This window comes from Rhinoderma darwinii, chromosome 7 (genome assembly GCF_050947455.1).
Source record: "Rhinoderma darwinii isolate aRhiDar2 chromosome 7, aRhiDar2.hap1, whole genome shotgun sequence".
Classification (NCBI taxonomy): domain Eukaryota; kingdom Metazoa; phylum Chordata; class Amphibia; order Anura; family Rhinodermatidae; genus Rhinoderma; species Rhinoderma darwinii.
The window spans coordinates 120,397,483-120,409,614 of NC_134693.1; positions in this window are offsets into that span (position 1 = coordinate 120,397,483).

Consider the following 12,132-nt stretch of genomic DNA (forward strand, 5'->3'; position numbering starts at 1 on the left):
CCTCTTGAACCCTTTTTGGTCAAGGCAATTATTTCAGTTCTTTCTTTCTTATTTTGGCACTATTTTTGGCACTATTTTGGGTTACCTATAATGTATTGTATAACTTTTGTAAAAACATTTGGGGGTTTTGTTTTTATGGTGTTCACTATACGGTATAAATGGCATATTATCTTCACTTTGCTGGTCAGTACCATTACGGCGGTACCAAATTTATATAGTGTTTTTTTTTGTATGTTTTACTACTTTTGCAAAATATAAAACACTTTAAAAAAAAAAAGTTACATTTTTCCATCAACAAAGCTGTATGAGGGCTTGTTTTTTGCAGAACGAGTTGACATTTTCATTGGTTCCATTTTGGGGTACATACGAGTTTTTGATCTTTTTATTGCGTTTTTATGAGGTGGGATACATAAAGAACATCAATTCCGGCATTGTTTTTTTATTAAAAAATTTTCACAGCATTCAGCATGCGGGATAAAAAGCATGATAATGTTATAGTTCCAGTCATTACGAATGTGGTGATACCAATTATGTGTACTTTTTTCAGTCCCTCCAGGGGACTAAAATGTGCCGTTAATACACTGTAGTACTGTAATACTTCAGTACATGGACTACATCGGATTAGAGGACTTCTTCGATGATAGCGTTTTTATTATCAATAAAATGGTTAATGAGGTTTTATTTCAATAAAATATTTTTTCTTTGTTTGTTTTTTAAACTTTATTACTACCGCCTTAGTAATGGCCGCCGGCTGATTGACAGCGTCCATTAATAAGGCGAGGCTTAGTGTTAGCCGGTACAAAGGCTATCACTAACCCCCATTATTACCCCGATACCCACCGCCACCAAGGGTGTCGGGAAAAGCCGGGTATGATCCAGTACCTGACCATCTGTAGTGATGGTCGGGCAATGGGGCGGCCGCAAGCTGGCATTATCAGGCTGGGAAAGGCCAAAAACTGTGGTCCTTCCCCCCTGATAATGGTAACCTGCTGCTGCTTTCTTGTATCTGGCTGGTTATGAAAAATGGGGGGGACCCCGCCAGATACAATAGCAGCAGCCTAGCATTACCAGGGGGGGGGGGGTCACTGTTTTTGGACTTTCCCAGGCTGATATTACCAGCCTGTGGCTGACCCGGTACCCGACCATCACTACAGATGGTCGGGTACTGGTTCGTACCCGGCTCTTCCCAGTACCACTGGTGGCGGTGGGTACCAGGGTAATGGGGGTTAGTGTTAGCCTCTCTGCCTGCTAACATTAAGCCCAGCCTTAGTAATGGATGTTGTCAATCAGCCAGCAGCTATTAATAAGGCGGTAATAATAAAGTTTAAAAAAATACATGGACATAGAAAAAATATTTTATTGAAATAAAAAAACAAACACAACCCTCATTAACCATTTTATTGAGAATAAAAAAAAACACTGTCATTGAAGTCGTCCTCGAATCCGACGTAGTCCAACAACCGAACCTGTAAAATTATACAAACACACAAAAATAATTAGTAACTCATAAAAAAGCAAAACAATTCTTATACTTACCTTTTCTGGGTCCACGCTGGAGCCGCAATGTCAGCGAGCTGGGCCCTATATCTAATCCTATCATGTGTGATACTGTCTGCTGAGCCACTGTATCTAATCCTATCATGTGTGATACTGTCTGCTGAGCTTCTGTATATAATCATATCATGTGTGATACTGTCTGCTGAGCCACTGTGTCTAATCCTATCCATAGTTTGTAGGGTCGTAGTGCTATAGATATGCTGTCTCCTATACACACATATAGACAGACAGACACACACACACACACACACACATATTCAGGGGCACAGTGTATAGAACTATTATATCCAGGAGTACAGTGTATAGTACTATTATATATATGAGTACAGTGTATAGTACTATTATATTCAGGGGCGCAGTGTATAGTACTATTATATTCAGGGGCACAGTGTATAGTACTATTATATTCAGGAGTAGAGATGAGCGAACCGGGACAACCGAACCCGGTTTCGGTCCGAACTTCCGGAAAAGTTCGGTTCGCAGCGAATCCGAACTTCACCGGGTTCGGCCGAACCCGTTTTGACCGAACCCGGCTACATTTTGGCGCCTGCCACATGTTACATCTAAAATAGAGGATTTCACAAGATCACTTGACATCAGGCTACCCCATAATGCCTTGCAAACGGCTCTCCCAGCCAATCGGGAGGCAGCATAGGGGCGGGCTCAAGCCTGAAATAAAAGTCTATGCACGGAGCTCAGCGGTAAGGGAAAGCTTTAGGAATCTAAAAGGCAGGAATCCAGCAATCGAAGGGGCTCATCCACTACTCACTACTCAGCCAGTGTGTGAATACGCTTTTATAAGAGGCTCATCCCCGTTGCATCCAACTTGCAATACAGGCAGGCTTTGTAGTACTACAACGCCCAGCATTCCCTGAGTCAGTGCACAGTGGCTGAGTAGTAGATGTAGTACTACAACGCCCAGCATTCCCTGAGTGCACTGCAGCGTGGCTGATAGAAATTCTCATTCATTGCCATTTGCCAAGCCAGTGTCAGTGTGAATACGCTTTTAGAAGGGGCTCATCCCCGGCCGTTAACATAACAAACAAATAACAATCCAACTTGCAATACAGGCAGCCTTTGTAGTAGACGTTGTACTACAACGCCCAGCATTCCCTGAGTGCACTGCAGTGTGATAGAAATTCTCATTCATTGCCATTTGCCAAGCCAGTGTCAGTGTGAATACGCTTTTAGAAGGGGCTCATCCCCGGCCGTTAACATAACAAACAAATAATAATCCAACTTGCAATACAGGCAGCCTTTGTAGTAGACGTAGTACTACAACGCCCAGCATTCCCTGAGTGCACTGCAGCGTGGCTGATAGAAATTCTCATTCATTGCCATTTGCCAAGCCAGTGTCAGTGTGAATACGCTTTTAGAAGGGGCTCATCCCCGGCCGTTAACATAACAAACAAATAACAATCCAACTTGCAATACAGGCAGCCTTTGTAGTAGACGTAGTACTACAAGGCCCAGCATTCCCTGAGTGCACCGCGGCGTGGCTGATAGAAATTCTCATTCATTGCCATTTGCCAAGCCAGTGTTAGTGTGAATACGCTTTTAGAAGGGGCTCATCCCCCGGGTTTTGATTCAACTTGCTGCACTCCAGCAGTGAAATGTCTGGTAAAAAAAAGGTTGTGAAAGGACGGGGTAGAGGAAAAAACACCCATGCCGTCTCCTCTTCCAGTACAAATGTTGGATCTGTTGGTGCCAGACCCAGTACCAGCATTTGTGGCACAAGACATGTGCCCAGTTCCACTAGTAGCAGCAGCCATGTGCGTGCTGGTAGTAGTAGCAGTATCAGCAAGCCAGACATGTCCATCTCCTCCGGTGGGCGGGTTACTTTAGACAATACGGCCATTGTGGACTGGTTGGCTGGCTCGCGGTCATCTCAGCAGGAAGACTCTGACGATCTGGCTTCAAGCCAGGTTTCGTTGGATTCCAGATCCTCTACAGTTCCTTGGCACAGTGACAGCAGTAATATAGGTATTTCTAGTGTTTCCATTCCATCATCTATGTCTTCGCTCCCCCTTCCTAGCGGGAAGCCATCTTTCCTGAGAGTCCTAAGAGACATCCCCTCGGGTGCGAAGGAAGATACTGAACAACATAGTGATGATGATGATTTGTTGTCCGAGACGCATAGCTGCGGTAGTGGGGGTGTTGGTGGTGGTAGCCGTGGTGGCAGACGCAGTAAGGGAGGGGGGGCATGGAGCCCGCCATGATGTCACATCACATTCACAACACAGTGACAGAAGTGGCGGGGATGATGAGGAAGGCTATGATGATGATGTTGTTTTAGACAGGACGTGGGAACCAGGTGACGAGGTGATGACGGCGTCAGAGGAGGAGGGTAGTAGTGGCGGCACTGGCCGTGATAAACAGCCAAGCCGAGGTAGGGGCAGAAGTCAATCTGCAAAACGTTGCAGCGGTAGGGTCAGCTCAGGAGCCGGTGACGGCGACACTGATGCTGGTGTAGGCTCCTAAAAAAAGCCTGCCAGACAAGGGGCAAGCTCGGGTGGTGGTGGTGGTGGACGTGGTACTACCTCTTTACGGTACTCTGCCGTGTGGCAATTTTTCTGTACCTTCCCGGAGGACGAAAACATGGCACAGTGCCGTATCTGCAAGCAGAAAGTAAGGCATGGGCAGGGCAGCAATGTAGGAACTACCGCTCTACGTAAACATATGGAGCGGCATCACAAGGCCATGTGGGACAATCGACATGCCCCACCATTATCATGTACATCTAATGAAGACCCCTCTGCAGCTGCTGCTGCTGCTCCGAGTCCCTGTCATCTAAGTAGTAGCTAGGACTTATCCACCATGTCGTTGTCATCATCATCATCACTGTCATCTAGTGCTCCTCCTACGTCCCGTCAGTTATCCATTACGGAATCGTTGTCCAATAAGCAACAATATATACCAAGTCATCCACTTGTCGTGCGGCTTAAGTCACAACTGACTAAGTTGTTGGTGGTGCAGTCGCTGCCGTACCACCTGGTCGACTCCGCCGACTTCAAGCAATTGATGGCGTACGCTCAGCCTAGGTGGCGAATACCAAGCCGACATTACTTCTCCAAAACAGCTGTCCCTGCCTTGCACAAGCATGTGGAGGAAAAGGTGTGCCAGTCCTTGCAATTATCCGTGTGCAGCAGGGTACATGCTACCGTCGACACGTGGAGCAGCAACTATGGGCAGGGACAGTACATGTCTTTCACGGCCCACTGGGTCAATATTTTGCAGTCCGATGCACCACCGCAGCAATGCCAGGCATTACCACCTCCACGCTTGTATCTTTCTGGTTCAACTCCGGACACCAGGCGCCTACCATCCTCCTCCTCCTACTCCTCCTCCTCCTCCTTGCCTTCCTCCTTGTAGGTCTTCCCGTCCCCGACAGGGCACAGCGTATCTTCCACTCCTCCTCCCTCCTCTTTTCATAGGTGCAAGGTGAAGCGCCACGACGCTGTCTTACACCTGCTGAGCCTGGGCGAGAAAAGCCACACAGGGCATGACCTGCCTAAGTAGAGTCGTGTGTTAGTGCACCTTCCCTTATCCCTACCAATCCCTTCACCCCCACCTTTAGGAAAAAGACACGTGACACCGAGGTTGGATGTGAAATGGCCACAGCAGCCGTTTTATTAATTTCACAGTTTAAAACAAATTAAATCCGAAACATTCGGATAACTAATTAGGAATCCACCAGAGAATTCCTCCTAATAATTCACATGACCCAACATGGGTCAGAATCATAAATAACAATTTAACGTTAACATTAGACCGAGCAGGGGCAGTCCTTGAAGCCATTTTAGATATTCCTTTTTTACACACCTCGAGTTAGCCATCTGCAAACCACTAATTACCTCCAGCCGTAAACCAGCTCGGAGGCACCGCTCACCTCTGCAGATGGCTCCAACCACCAGAAGTCCACTTCAAGGGGATAACACCCGATGAAGCCTTCAAGTGCTATACCGACCACTAGAAGTCCACTTCAAAGGGATAACACCCGATGAAGCCTTCGAGTGATATACCTTCCACCAGAAGACCACTTCAAAGGGATAACACCCGATGAAGTCTTCAACCATGTACCTTTTTTGGGGGACGCATACCCCCGATGCGACCCCCCCACCAATTTTGTACTGACTGGCCTCAAGGACTCCCCCCGCCACAGCGAAACAGGCCTTGACCACCTTAAGCCTGTGAGTTCCGCCACACCACCACCGCCCTTTCAATTCCTTCTGCTATTGCCAAGCTCCACAGATCAATCCCAACCTCGGTCAAATGAACCCCATCGCTCCTCCAGTAGTTCCCCACTCCTGACTCCAAGTCCCTGTGCCGAACGCAAATGCCCCCGTTTTTGGCTACAAATCGGGACACCGCGCGATTAACCTTAATGCGAGCCTTATTGACTCTTTCCACTGACCTAGCCAGCCGCCAATGTTTTCTTGGGACAATGTCCGACCACACAATTACCAACCTGGGATAAGAAACCCACAAACACAACATATCGTGTTTAATATCCCGCACCAACTCACGAAAAGGGCGGACTCCCAAATCGTTCCCACCCACGTGCAAGACCAAGATCTCCGGGACCCTATCAAGCCGGGCATATGTCTGGAATTCTGCTAACACCCTACTCCACGACATACCTCTAAATCCCAGCCAATGCAAAACCGCATCCTGTCGCGGAATGCGCAACTGGCGACCGTCCGGGCGGACGTCCGCCCTCAAAGCCCCCCAATGCACGTAAGAGTGGCCCAGCAACCACACCAAACACGGAGGCGGATCTGAAACGGAAAAGCAAGTTAAATACCACCACACAAAACATTCTTATAAGTGCAAACAGCAAAACTCATAACAGATGGGGGCGGACATAAGACCTAAATCTGTTGGACTCCCAACGACCGATGCGCCGCACCCCCTCATCATCCAACCCCCAGCGCCCTGCTTCCGTTGCTGCGCCGATCCTGAAGGAATGAGATGAGTACGCGTCCGCCGCGACACCGACCGCCGCCAAACATTTTTTGAATACAGCTCTAAATTGAAATCTAGACAAAAATAACCCGTCCTCGTGACATAGCAATGGCAACTCCGGAGACCCCACCTGTGGCTTAAAACCCTGCCTGCACGCCACCGGGCACATAGCCGAACCCGGGAGAGCGAACAACACTATCAGCTTCCCCTTTCCTAATTGGTCAGTTTTTGACCGACGCAACCATACCTCCAGCCGATCTGTATATATGCTCACGTCTCTCAGTCTCAACCCCCCAGCTTGCTTGGTACTCGGCGAAACCAACTCGCCGATTCTAAATGCCCCAAAGAACGCCAAAGAAAAAGCTAACCGAAACAACCTCATCTCGGCCGAAGAACGACAGACCGATGCTAATGATCCGCCCAAAGAGCTCAACAGAGAAAACGACACAGGCCTTCTACGATCCGCCTCGACCCTACCTCGGCGCAAACCCTTCAAAGCCTGCCCCACTAAGAATTCCTTAGACACATCCCTAAAGCCCCGTAACTTGAAACCAAACGCCACCGCCGACATGAAACGGTTAACCTTTGCCAATGAAAACCCCGCCTCCCAGGCGTCCCCTAACCAGTACAAAAGTGCCACCAACCTGTCTCTATCCGTGTTGACGTCACCCAACTCTCTTACCCACTCCTCCCACTGCCTCCAACAAGCAGAATAAGCACTCCACGTTGAGCGCGCCAACGACCTTTCCACCAATCGTTCTACGGGACCGAGACCAGATCCCAAAGATGTTCCGGGCAGACCACGCCGAGACGTTCCGCTCCCGGTGCCAATTGCCGAAACCGGTCCCACTGCGAGCGAGAAAGAGCATCAGCGATACAATTCCGTACCCCCGGCACGTGCACCGCCACCACCCACGCGTTCAATGACAAGCACACCAACACTAAATGTCGCAACAACTGAATTACCGGAGGAGAGGACGCCGTGATGTTGTTAATGGCCAGCACCACCCCCATGTTATCGCAGTAAAAACGAACCTTCTTATCCCTGAGCCTGTCCCCCCAGATGGTCGCCGCAACCACGATGGGGAACAGCTCGAGCAGGGCCAGATTCCGCGTGAGTCCACTGGACACCCAGCTAGCCGGCCATTGACCCGCGCACCACGGACCCCCCCCATAAGCTCCAAAACCGCCCGCTCCAGCTGCATCCGTAAAAATATTCAAATCACTCGTATCCTGCGCTGGAGCCATCCATAGCGACCGACCGTTATACTGGCCCAAGAAGTCATCCCATACCTGCAAATCAGCCCGATGCTCCTCCTTGAGCCGTACAAAGTGATGTGCCGCACGCACTCCCGCCGTAGCCGCCGCCAACCGTCTACCAAACACCCTCCCCATTGGCATAATCCGGCAGGCGAAATTCAACTTCCCCAGCAACGACTGAATCTCCCGCAGCGTAATTTTCTTTAACTTGCAAGCCCGACGTACCTCCTGACTCAAAGCCCCCAACTTATCCATCGGAAGACGACACTCCATAGCCACCGAATCTATCTCAATTCCCAAAAAACAAATCGTCGTTACCGGGCCCTCAGTCTTTTCTGGCGCCAAAGGGATCCCAAAATCCCTCGCAACCTTCTGCAGTGCATGAAGCAAATTACCGCAAACCGGCAAACCCCCCGGGCCGACGCACAAGAAATCGTCTAAGCAATGTATTAACGAATCGACCCCGGCTACACCCTTCGTCACCCACTCCACGAAGCTACTAAAAGCCTCGAAGTACGCGCAAGAAAGGGAACACCCCATCGGAAGGCACCGATCCACGTAAAAAGCCCCATTCCAAAAACAACCCAACAGCCGTTGGCTTTCTGGATGAACTGGCAACAACCTGAACGCCGCCTCGATGTCGGTTTTTGCGAGCAGCGCGCCTGGACCCGCAGCACGAACTAACCCAACCGCTTTATCGAATGAGGTATACACTACGGAGCACAACTCATGATCAATCCCGTCATTTACCGACGAACCCTTGGGAAACGATAAGTGCTGAATCAACCGGAATTTTTGGGGCTCGCGCTTTGGAACAATACCCAATGGGGACACAACTAAATCCTTTATTGGCGGATCAATAAAAGGCCCCGCCATACGGCCTAACGAAACTTCTTTAAACAACTTTTCCGACACGACCTCAGCATGCAAGTAGGCCGATTTAAGGTTCCTCCGCGTAACCGGGACCTCATAAGGAGGCGGAGGAATAATAAAACCAACACTAAACCCTTCGTAAAGCAACTTCGCCGCAGCCCTATCCGGATACTCATTTAGATAGGGGGCCATCCTTTCCACCCTCACCGGTGACAACCCCTTGACCAGCCGAGGAGGACTGGTTCCCTGACCTCTTTTTCCGCATACATTTTGCCGCCCCATGGGATGCACCATTACACTCCGAACACACGTGCTTGAACTTGCACGTGGCCCCGAACTTACACTGGCCATCGTTGAATTGCCAGCAGAATCCCAACTTCGCCCCACCGCCCTGTCCGACCTGACTGGACTGGCCCCCTTGGCCAACGCTCCCGGGAAAGGGCTGCCTAACCGGAGCCGTGACCCTTAACCAGAGAGCAATATCCTTCTGGTCCCATTGAATCGCCGGCCGAACCGCTTTACGCTGACGGAATTGCTCATCGTATCTGAGCCAAGCCTGCCCCCCGTACACCCGATGAGCCTCCCCAATGGCGTCAAAATAACAAAACAACGCCGAACAATTTTCCGGCGCCTTTTCCCCTATTACACTGGCTAAGATGGCGAACGCCTGCGACCAATTTACGAACGTCTGCGGGATAAGCCTATACCGCCGACGCTCCTCCTCGTCCTTCTTGCTCTCATCCCGCTTGCTCCTATCCAAGTTGAATTTAGCAAGCGGCAGAAGAGAAAAAATCTCAACGTATTCGTCCTTCCAAATACGCTCACGCACCTCCTGCTTTAAGTGCGCCCCCAACGGACCTTCAAAGCAAACATATACCTCCCCGCGAGCACGATCATCAATACGCACCCGATCGCCGTCTTTTTGGGCCTCGGTCTGTACCGACACCGCGACCGCCTCCGTAGCCGCCATTACGGGGCGCGCCTGTAACAATCCCACTTCCCTGGGGCCCTCCCAAACTACCGCCGGGGACACCTCCGTAACTACTGGCGCCGCCGCCCTATCGAGACGCCCGACCAGCTCCCGCAAGCAACCCACCAAGTCCGCTAGACCCGCGCCGTCGCGCCCGCCCACGCCACTACCGGCCACCGATCCGACGCTAGCAGCCCCCCTGCCGACACCCGACATAAAAATCGCTGGATACGACAAAGATGGAGTTATGCACTCACCGGGCTGCACAGGCGCTGTGTTCCCGTCAGCCGGACCATCCTGCCCTCGCCGATACACGTCCAGTTCACCGTCTTCCAGCTCCTCTCTCGCCGACGACTGGCCATCCCACCGACATCTCCGAACCGGGGATGATGACGCGCTGGCAGATGGGCCGGCAACCTGCCGCCCGACCGCTGGGATACAAACTTCCGACCGGACCTGTTGCCTCGACGTCGCTGCAGGTCTAGGCGTCCGTCTCGACGATCCTGATGAAGCCTGCCCCCTGGCCGGAGCATCACCAGGCGGGGCGGCCGTAGCTAGTCTTCCCGATCTTGCATCTGATGGGGGGGGGGGTGACAGGGAGCCCGGCCTGCGACTCCCTGAGAACCGCCGGACCCCGTCGCGGCCTGGGATTCCTGCCAGGACGCAGGGCCTGGGAAGGGGCGGTCCCCCCAGCTGCCTGGCCTGCAGCGTCCATATTAGGGCCCCCCCTGCGACGCCGTGTCCGCGGGACCACCTCAGGGCTGAGGCGTTCTGGAGGTCGGGACCGCCGGGAGCGACGGGCAGACCCGGCCTGAGTCACCGTCACCCCCGGCGACGCTCTCTGCCTCCTCTGAGCAGGAGCGGGTGTTGTAAACTCCCCCCCCCCCCGCCGCCATATTACTGCCAGGAAGGGGGCCGGGGGAGGGGAGCCTGTCCCCCACTTCAACAGACCTCATATGCCGTGCCTGACGTGGCGAATCGGAGTCGGGGATCATTGTAAGTGCAGCCACAGTCTCCTCCAACCAACCGGGACCGTGGTGCACAGCAACGGCACGCAGCCGCGCAAGCATATCAGCCTCAGACATGACGGAACAGAGTGGGGCAACGGGAGCTTACTGGGTGAGTGGTTACTTCTCCCGCTGCTTCCGGCTCACTGCCGAAAAACAGCGGGAAGCTCCGTAACGGCCCCCTAACTCCTCCCTGTCCCTCCTCCACCTCTAACTTTCCCTACAAAGTTAACCCTTTCCCTCCTAGGGCTGTCATGGAGGCTTCCCTCCTAAGCCCTGCAGGCTGCGTCCAGCCTCGTCTGGAGCTGCTGCTGTGCATCAAGGAGGGAATCGCACGCTGGCTGTCTCCTCTGAAACTCACACTGGGCAATGTTGTCTCTGATAACGGCAAGAACGTTGTGGCTGCACTGCGTCTAGGTCACCTGACACACGCTCCTTGCATGGCACATGTGATCAATCTGGTCATAACACGCTTCTTAAAGTCATATGTTGGTTTGAAGGGTGTGCTGGCCATGTCCAGGAGGGTTTGCGTTCGCTTTAGACGTTCGTATGCATTTAAGCACGCCCTCCTGGACTTGCAGCGTCAAAAGAATCTCCCAGAACACAGCCTGATTTGCGACGTTCCAACATGCTGGAATTCCACCCTGCACATTTTGGACCGTCTGTACGAACAGCGGAAAGCCGTGAATGATTTCCTGATGCAGCAGACGGGCAGCGTTTGGAGCCAGTGTAATTTCGAGCTCAGGCACTGGCAGCTGGTTAGAGATGCATGTCGCGTTTTGAGGCCCTTTGAAGAGGCCACACGATTTGTGAGCCGTGATGCTAGCGGAATGAACGATGTTATGCCGCTGATATTCATTATGGAGCAAACGCTCACAGCGATGATTCAGCAAAGGATGGAGGAAGGATCACATCTGGCTATGGATGTTGAGGAGGAGGAGGAGGAGGATGAGGATGAGGAAACAGGACCTGAAGAGGAGCTGGATGTGGACATGGAATCCCAGGAAGGGATAGGGGACGAGGCAGCCGCACAACATGACAGTGATGGTGGTGATGACGAGTCTGACGACAACCTTGATGATGGACAACCATTTCAGTATGGGGCGGAGATGGAACCAACCAGGCCCTCTGAAACGCTGGCCAGGATGGTGAGCTGTATGCTTCGTTACTTGCGCGCTGACTGTCGTATTGTTAGCATGAAGCAAAGAGATGAGTACTGGATAGCCACACTTTTAGACCCTCGGTATAAAGCCAGAATGGGGGAGTTTTTTGCGCCTTCTGAGAGGGAGGCAAAATTGGCTTATTATTGAGAGAAGCTATGCAGCCAGCTTGTCACGGCTTTCAAACGGCAAACACCTGCTGCAAGCATGTCTGACCAGGGGGCCACTCTCCGCTCCCCACTGTCTCATCGTTCCACCGCATCTGGCAGAGCTACCTCTGCAATAGGCGGCGGCAGCAGCAGCCAATTCAGTTTGGAAAATATGATGACAACATTTTTAC